At 37.2% G+C, this 7,024-nt stretch overlaps 1 non-coding gene across 1 annotated transcript; it reads right to left on the bottom strand.

Moving 5' to 3' along the window:
- Positions 1-243: 243 nt before the first annotated feature.
- LOC121211918 (small nucleolar RNA R71) lies at positions 244-350 on the bottom strand. Its single transcript, XR_005907134.1, has one exon. It is a non-coding gene; the product is annotated as a small nucleolar RNA R71 (small nucleolar RNA).
- Positions 351-7,024: the final 6,674 nt, after the last annotated feature.

Below are 7,024 nucleotides of genomic sequence, written 5' to 3'. Positions count from 1 at the left end.
GCTCAGTTTGATGGTTTGCAGGATGAAGATCCCAACGCTCACTTAGCAAACTTTTTGGAACTATTCGATACATTTAAAATCAATGGCGTTTCTGATGATGCCATATGTTTTTGGTTGTTTCCTTTTTCATTGAGGAACAAAGCTAAACAGTGGTTGAACTCATTACCACGAGGGTCAATCGCTACTTGGGAACAAATGACCAAAAAATTTCTGTTAAAATATTTCCCGCCGGCTAAAACGACCAAATTACGTAATGATATCTCTTTGTTTGTACAGATGGACTTAGAAACTCTTTACGATGCATGGGAGAGATACAAGGACTTACTGAGAAGGTGCCTTCACCATGGGTTACCGCTTTGGCTACAGGTTCAAACGTTCCATAATGGCCTGAATCCTTCGACTAGGCAAATGGTTGATGCAGCTGCTGGCAGAACCATCAATAATAAGACACCTGAAGATGCTTATGAGTTTATAGAGGAGATGTCACTAAATAACTATTAGTGGCAAGTCATGAGGAAAAAACCAACGAAAACAGCCGGTGTTTATAACGTCGATTCGGTCACCATGCTCTCTAAATAGGTAGAACTCTTATATAAGAAAATTGATGGTTTTCTTAGTTCTTCACAGGTTCACCCAGTAATGCAGTGCGAAGCAACTGGAGGTGGATCAAGCAATTCAGAATACCAACCTTATGGCCACAACATGGATAACAGGCAGTTAAATTACATGGGTAATAATCCTCAATCCCAAAACAATCCATATAGTAACATTTATAATGCAGGGTGGAGGAACCACCCAAATTTCTCATGGGGAGGTCAAGGAATTTAGAGACCACCTCCAGGCTACCAACAACCACCCTACCAACAAGAGAAGACGCCAAACCTTGAAGAGTTGTTGTCTAAATTTATCTCGATGTTAGAAACTTGTTTCTAGAACACCGAGACAGCACTTAAAAATCAACAAGCATCGATCCAAGGGCTTGAAACTCAGATAGGCCAGCTGTCCAAACTAATTTTGGAAAGACCATTAGGAAGTTTACCTAGTAACACCAAATCAAAAGAGCATGTAAAAGCAGTTACACTAAGGAGTGGGAAAGTGTTAGTGGAATCTAAAAAGAAGCTAACACAAGAAGCCGTGATCAGCGAAAGGGGGGAAGAAAAATACAAAAATAGTGATAAACCAGTGCGAAGGAATATAAACCACCAGTTCCATACCCAGCAAAATTGAAAAAAGACCGCATTGATGCACAATTCGGTAAGTTTCTTGAACTTTTTAAGCAAGTACATATCAACTTACCTTTTGTTGAAGCCATCTAACAGATGCCTACATACTAAAAATTTTTGAAGGAGCTTCAACAAATAAAAGGAATTTCGAGGACTTATCTACAATAGAACTCAACGAGGAATGCTCAGCCATACTCCAAAACAAACTGCCAACCAAACTGAAAGATCCAGGAAGTTTTACTATCCCTTGCCTAATTGGTAGTTTGAATGTTAAGAAAGCATTAGCTGATTTAGGCGCTAGCATTAATTTGATGCCATATAAAATGTTCAAACAACTTGGTCTTGGGGAACCTAAACCTACTAGGATGAGTATTCAATTAGCCGATAGATCTGTTAAATATCCTAGGGGTATTATAGAAGACATACTTGTGAAAGTAGATAAATTCATATTTCCTGTTGATTTTGTTGTGCTTGACATGGACAAAGATGTAGAAGTGCCCTTAATTTTAGCGCGCCCATTTTTAGCCACTGCTAGGGCTGTAATCGATGTGGGTGATGATAAATTGGTCCTTAGAGTAGGTGACAAGGAGATTATCTTTAAAATTTATGATGCTGTGAGGTTTTATAGGGAACATGATGATTCATGTTATTTTATTGACTCTATTGATCATATACTCAAGACTCTTTTTAGGAAATTATACAGAAGGACACAACAGAACTGTATCTAGCTCAAGAAGAGGAGACAAATGATGAACCTAATGAGCATTCTTCAAGACAAGTAAAATATGAGGGCATTAAGATAAACGATGAACTTAAGCAAAAACCCTCTATTGAAGAGCCTCCCAAACTAAAACTTAAACAATTACCAAACCACTTGTAATATGTATTCCTTGGAAATAATTCTACATTACCAGTTATTATTGCTTCTAACTTGCAACCCAAGGAGAAAGAGAAATTAATCCAAGTACTAAAAGAACATAAAAAGGCCATAGCTTGGAAAATTTCTGACATTAAAGGAATACCCTTCTTTTTGCACCCACAATATTTTGATGGAAGATGAATACAAACCGTGTGTGCAAGCTCAAAGACGACTAAACCCCAACATCAAGGAAGTTGTAAAAGCCGAGGTAATTAAACTTCTAGATACCGGGATTATTTATCCTATTTCTGACAGTTCTTCGGTAAGTCCAATGTAGGTTGTCCTTAAGAAATGTGGCATGATGGTTGTGTCCAACGAGAATAATAAATTAATCCCAACAAGGACAGTCATAGGATGGAGAGTTTGCATTGATTACAGGAAACTGAATGATGCCACAAGAAAAGATCACTTCCCCTTGCCATTCATTGATCAAATATTAGAAAGATTATCCGGGCACATGTACTACTGCTTTTTAGACAGACTCTCTGGCTACTTCCAAACCCCAATAGCTCTTGAAGACCGAGAAAAGATGACATTCACATGCCCATATGGTACATTCGCTTATCGTAGAATGCCTTTTGGATTATGAAATGCTCCTGCCACTTTTCAGCGTTGTATGATGGCCATCTTTGACGAACTCGTGGAAGATATCATGGAAGTATTTATGAATGATTTCTTGGTATTCAGTAATTCTTTCCATCTCTTCCTCAAAAATTTAAAATGAGTTTTAAAAAGATGTGAGGAAAAGAACCTTGTGCTTAACTGGGAGAAATGTCACTTTATGGTTCAAGAAGGTATTATATTAGGGCATAAAATTTCTAGTAAATGGATTGAAGTAGACAAATCTAAAATAGAAACAATAAAAAAATTACCCCCTCCTAGTTCGGTTAAGGCTATTAGAAGCTTTTTAGGACATGCTGGTTTTTATAGAAGATTTATTAAGGATTTTTCTAAAATAGCTAAGCCTTTGACTAAATTGCTAGAAAAAGATATACCTTTTAATTACAATCAGGAGTGTTTAGAAGCATTTAATACTTTAAATGATAAATTAATCAATGCTCCAATCATAATTGCATCTGATTGGAACTTACCATTTGAATTAATGTGTGATGCGAGTGATTTTGCAGTAGGTGCAGTATTGGGACAGCGAAGAGACAAGCATTTTCAACCTATCTATTATGCTAGCAAAACTTTGACAGCTGCACAAGAGAATTATACTACTACGAAAAAAGAATTGCTGGCTGTGGTTTTTGCATTTGATAAATTTCGATCATATTTCATATTGTCTAAAGTTGTTGTTTACATTGACCATTCCTCCCTTCACTACCTTTTAACTAAAACTGATGCAAAACCTCGACTCATTCGATGGATTCTCTTATTACAGGAATTTGACTTGGAAATTCATGATAAGAAAGGAGTTGAAAATCTTGCGGCTGATCATCTTTCCAGGCTTGAGAACTCCAATACTAAATAACTAGATGAAGTTGAAATAAATGATTCGTTTCCTGAAGAACAATTTTTCGCTATATCTTACTCCGAGGTACCTTGGTTTGCAGACATCGCAAATGTTTTAGTCACTAACATTATCCCAAAATGGTTAACACACCAGCAAAAGAAGCGATTCTTTAAGGATGTGAAAAACTACTTTTAGGACGACCCCTTTCTTTTTCGCAGATGTACAGATCAGGTCATTAAAAGATGCGTTACAAGATCAGAAACATAAAAAATATTGGAACATTGCCACTCAGGGCAAACTGGAGGACACTATAGTGGAACTAATACTGCACATAAAATACTTGAATCAGGATTTTATTGGCCCTCGTTATTCAAAGATGCTAACAGGTACATTACTTCATGTGACAAATGCCAACGGACAGGTAACATATCTAAACGTGATGAAATGCCTCAAAACTATATGATTTCATGTGAAATATTTGACGTTTGGGGTATCGATTTCATGGGCCTATTCCCCAGTTCATTTGGGGATAAATACATCTTAGTAGCAGTTGATTATATGTCCAAATGGGTGGAAGCCCAAGCTCTACCTACTAATGATGCTAGAGTGGTAGTACGTTTCCTTAAAAAACCCTTCTCGAGATTCAGAACACCTAGAGCAATTATCAGTGACAGGGGGACTCATTTTTGTAATACACAATTTGAAAAAACTCTTAGGAAATACGGGGTTAATCATAGAACAGCCACCACATACCATCCTTAAACTAATGGAAAAGTTGAAGTGGCAAACCGAGAAATCAAACAGATCCTTGAGAAAATAGTAGAATCAAACAAAAAATATTGGGCAATGAAAGTAGATGATGCCTTATGGGCTTACAGAACTGTTTTTAAGACCTCCACAGGGACATCACCTTATAGACTTGTTTATGGAAAAAGTTGTCATCTACCATTCAAACTAGAGCATAAAGCTTTTTGGGCTATTAAATTTCTAAACCTTGATCCATAACTTGTAGGAAAAACCAGGTTGATGCAGCTGAACGAACTTGATGAGTGGCGAGCCAATGCATACGAAAACTCACGCCTATATAAGGAAGAAACAAAGCGGTGCCATGACACTCGTTTAAAGCAGCGAAAACAATTTGAAGTTGGAGATCTTGACCTACTATACAACTCAAGACTCAAATTGTTTCATAGGAAACTTAAATCCTGATGGCCAGGACCTTTCGTAATTCAATTTGTTCTTCCATATGGCACAATAGAGGTAAGTCACCCATCACACGGTACTTTCAAAGTAAATGGATGTCATCTCAAACTTTATAATGGTGAGAACTTTAAAGACGATGTAGAGGAGCTACGACTCCACAAACTGCCCTCGAGCTTAGACTATAAACAAGCGCTTCTCGGGAGGCAACCTGAGTACTAATGGTTTTAATTATGTAAATTTCAATTTCAAACATCTAGTTCACTAAAAAAATCTTTGAGCACAGGTTTCTAACTTCACATGGCTGATCGCACAGTCATTCTTCATCCCGTGTGACAACCATGGACAGAAACACGGTGGTGCGATACTATCGTGCGAAAACAGGGTAAAAGTTATCTTTCCCAACACGGGATGTGATAAGTGGCCACGGGCGTGTGACCTGGCCGTGGTCAAATCTGCCAAATGAACATGGGCGTGTGACACGCCCGTGTCTAGCACCCATGGACAACACTGTCAAAACAACACGGCCGTACGCAGAACTACATGGCCGTGGGAAAAGCGAACCACATCATTTGATTTGATATGTCAAAATGATTAAGGCACTTAGGATAAACCCAATCATGCCATGAAATGCCTACCTCCACGATTAACCCTTAGTGAACCCCCTTGAGCCTAACAAGCCATTTATTGTATTACCCTTAATATTAACCCTTAACCCATTATTGATGAAATCCCTTAAATTAATTTGATTCCTATTTTTGTCGAGATTTGAATTGAAAAACTTGCTCAGCTATGTTTTGTTCTTAATAGTTAGTTTATGTTATTTAACTTGTTCTAAAAAAAATGTATACATATTTGTAGTAGTAATCTTCTGAGCTAAAGAAGTTAAATTTCATATTTTGAGAGGAAGCTCTGTTGTACGTGATTAATGACTAGTCATTTTTTTAGTTAGGTAATTTTTCAATTCAATCTCGATTCTAACTTTTTCTTTTAGCTTGTGACCACACCCCCTAACCAATCCTCATTACAACCATCTAAAGACCTTTTGATTGATATATCATCTCAATTTATAGTGGTGGAGATTTGATTTTCATGCAAGCCTATGGTAATGACTTTTCATTATTGACTATTGAGTGCTTCATTTATTGTCCTTAAACACCTCGAGTGATTTGAGTGAATCTTTAGTGAGGATGTGAAACTCTGTGACATTTTGAATCAAAGGTAATTATTTAGACAAGGGGAGACACCTATATTTTCATGATAAAGTGCTTAACTTGGAATGATTGAAACTTTGATGTTCTTTCAGTTGAATTTTCAATGTATCACCTATGAATTATTTTGAGATATTATCGATAGGAAATAGAGGTTGAGAAGGATTTATTGTGATTATGAGTTGAGAATTTTGATTGAGGACAAGCAAATTCTTAAGTGTGGGGGTATTTGATAAACTGTAATTTATACATATTTTTACCCCATGCTTAACACATTTTATGGATGATTTTCCCTTAGAATTGGTGAATTCGATGCTCCCAATGCCTTAATTTCATGTTTTATACTTAGGAGATCATAGGAGAGCGAAAGGAACAAGAAACGGGCCAAAGTAAGAATTCAACACGGCCTGGACCTCCTCACACGGCAGACCACATGGCCGTGTCAAATTGGCAGAACCGAAGCACGACTCACACAAACGTGTCCCTGCCGAGCCCAAGTAGAGTCCAATTCTAAAAAGGCTAATTTTGAGGGTTCTTAGGCATTCCAAAGCATATAAATACACTCTAGAGGTGGATGAAAGGAGGGACACACAGAGAGGAAGGAAAGAATTACTCGAAGAAAGTTGATTGATCCATCTCAGAAGCCGGTTTCATCATCAAGACTAAAGATCTCCCCTCAACTTCCTTTCAGGAGTTTTGGGTTTTCTTTATGTTTTGTATTCGTTATTCTTCTGAGATGTTTTCCTTTTTAGTTATGAACTAAATCCCCTAAATACCTAAGGGGAATGAAACCTAAGATGAGTCTTGTTATTATTTTCTGGATTGTATGATAAATATTTAACTTGTTCTTAATCATGTGTTCTTAATTCTTGTTTTGATATCCCAGGATACTGATTCAAGATAAGCTCTTATTCAGAGGAGGAATAGACCCTGTTTAAGAGTACATTTGTCATAATTAAGCGGAGTTGATTACGCGCCTAGAGATAGGGTGACAACATTTAGGGTGAAACCTAAT

Source organism: Gossypium hirsutum, chromosome A12, assembly GCF_007990345.1.
Source record: "Gossypium hirsutum isolate 1008001.06 chromosome A12, Gossypium_hirsutum_v2.1, whole genome shotgun sequence".
NCBI classification, from domain to species: Eukaryota; Viridiplantae; Streptophyta; class Magnoliopsida; order Malvales; family Malvaceae; genus Gossypium; species Gossypium hirsutum.
This window is presented reverse-complemented; position numbering and strand designations above follow the sequence as displayed.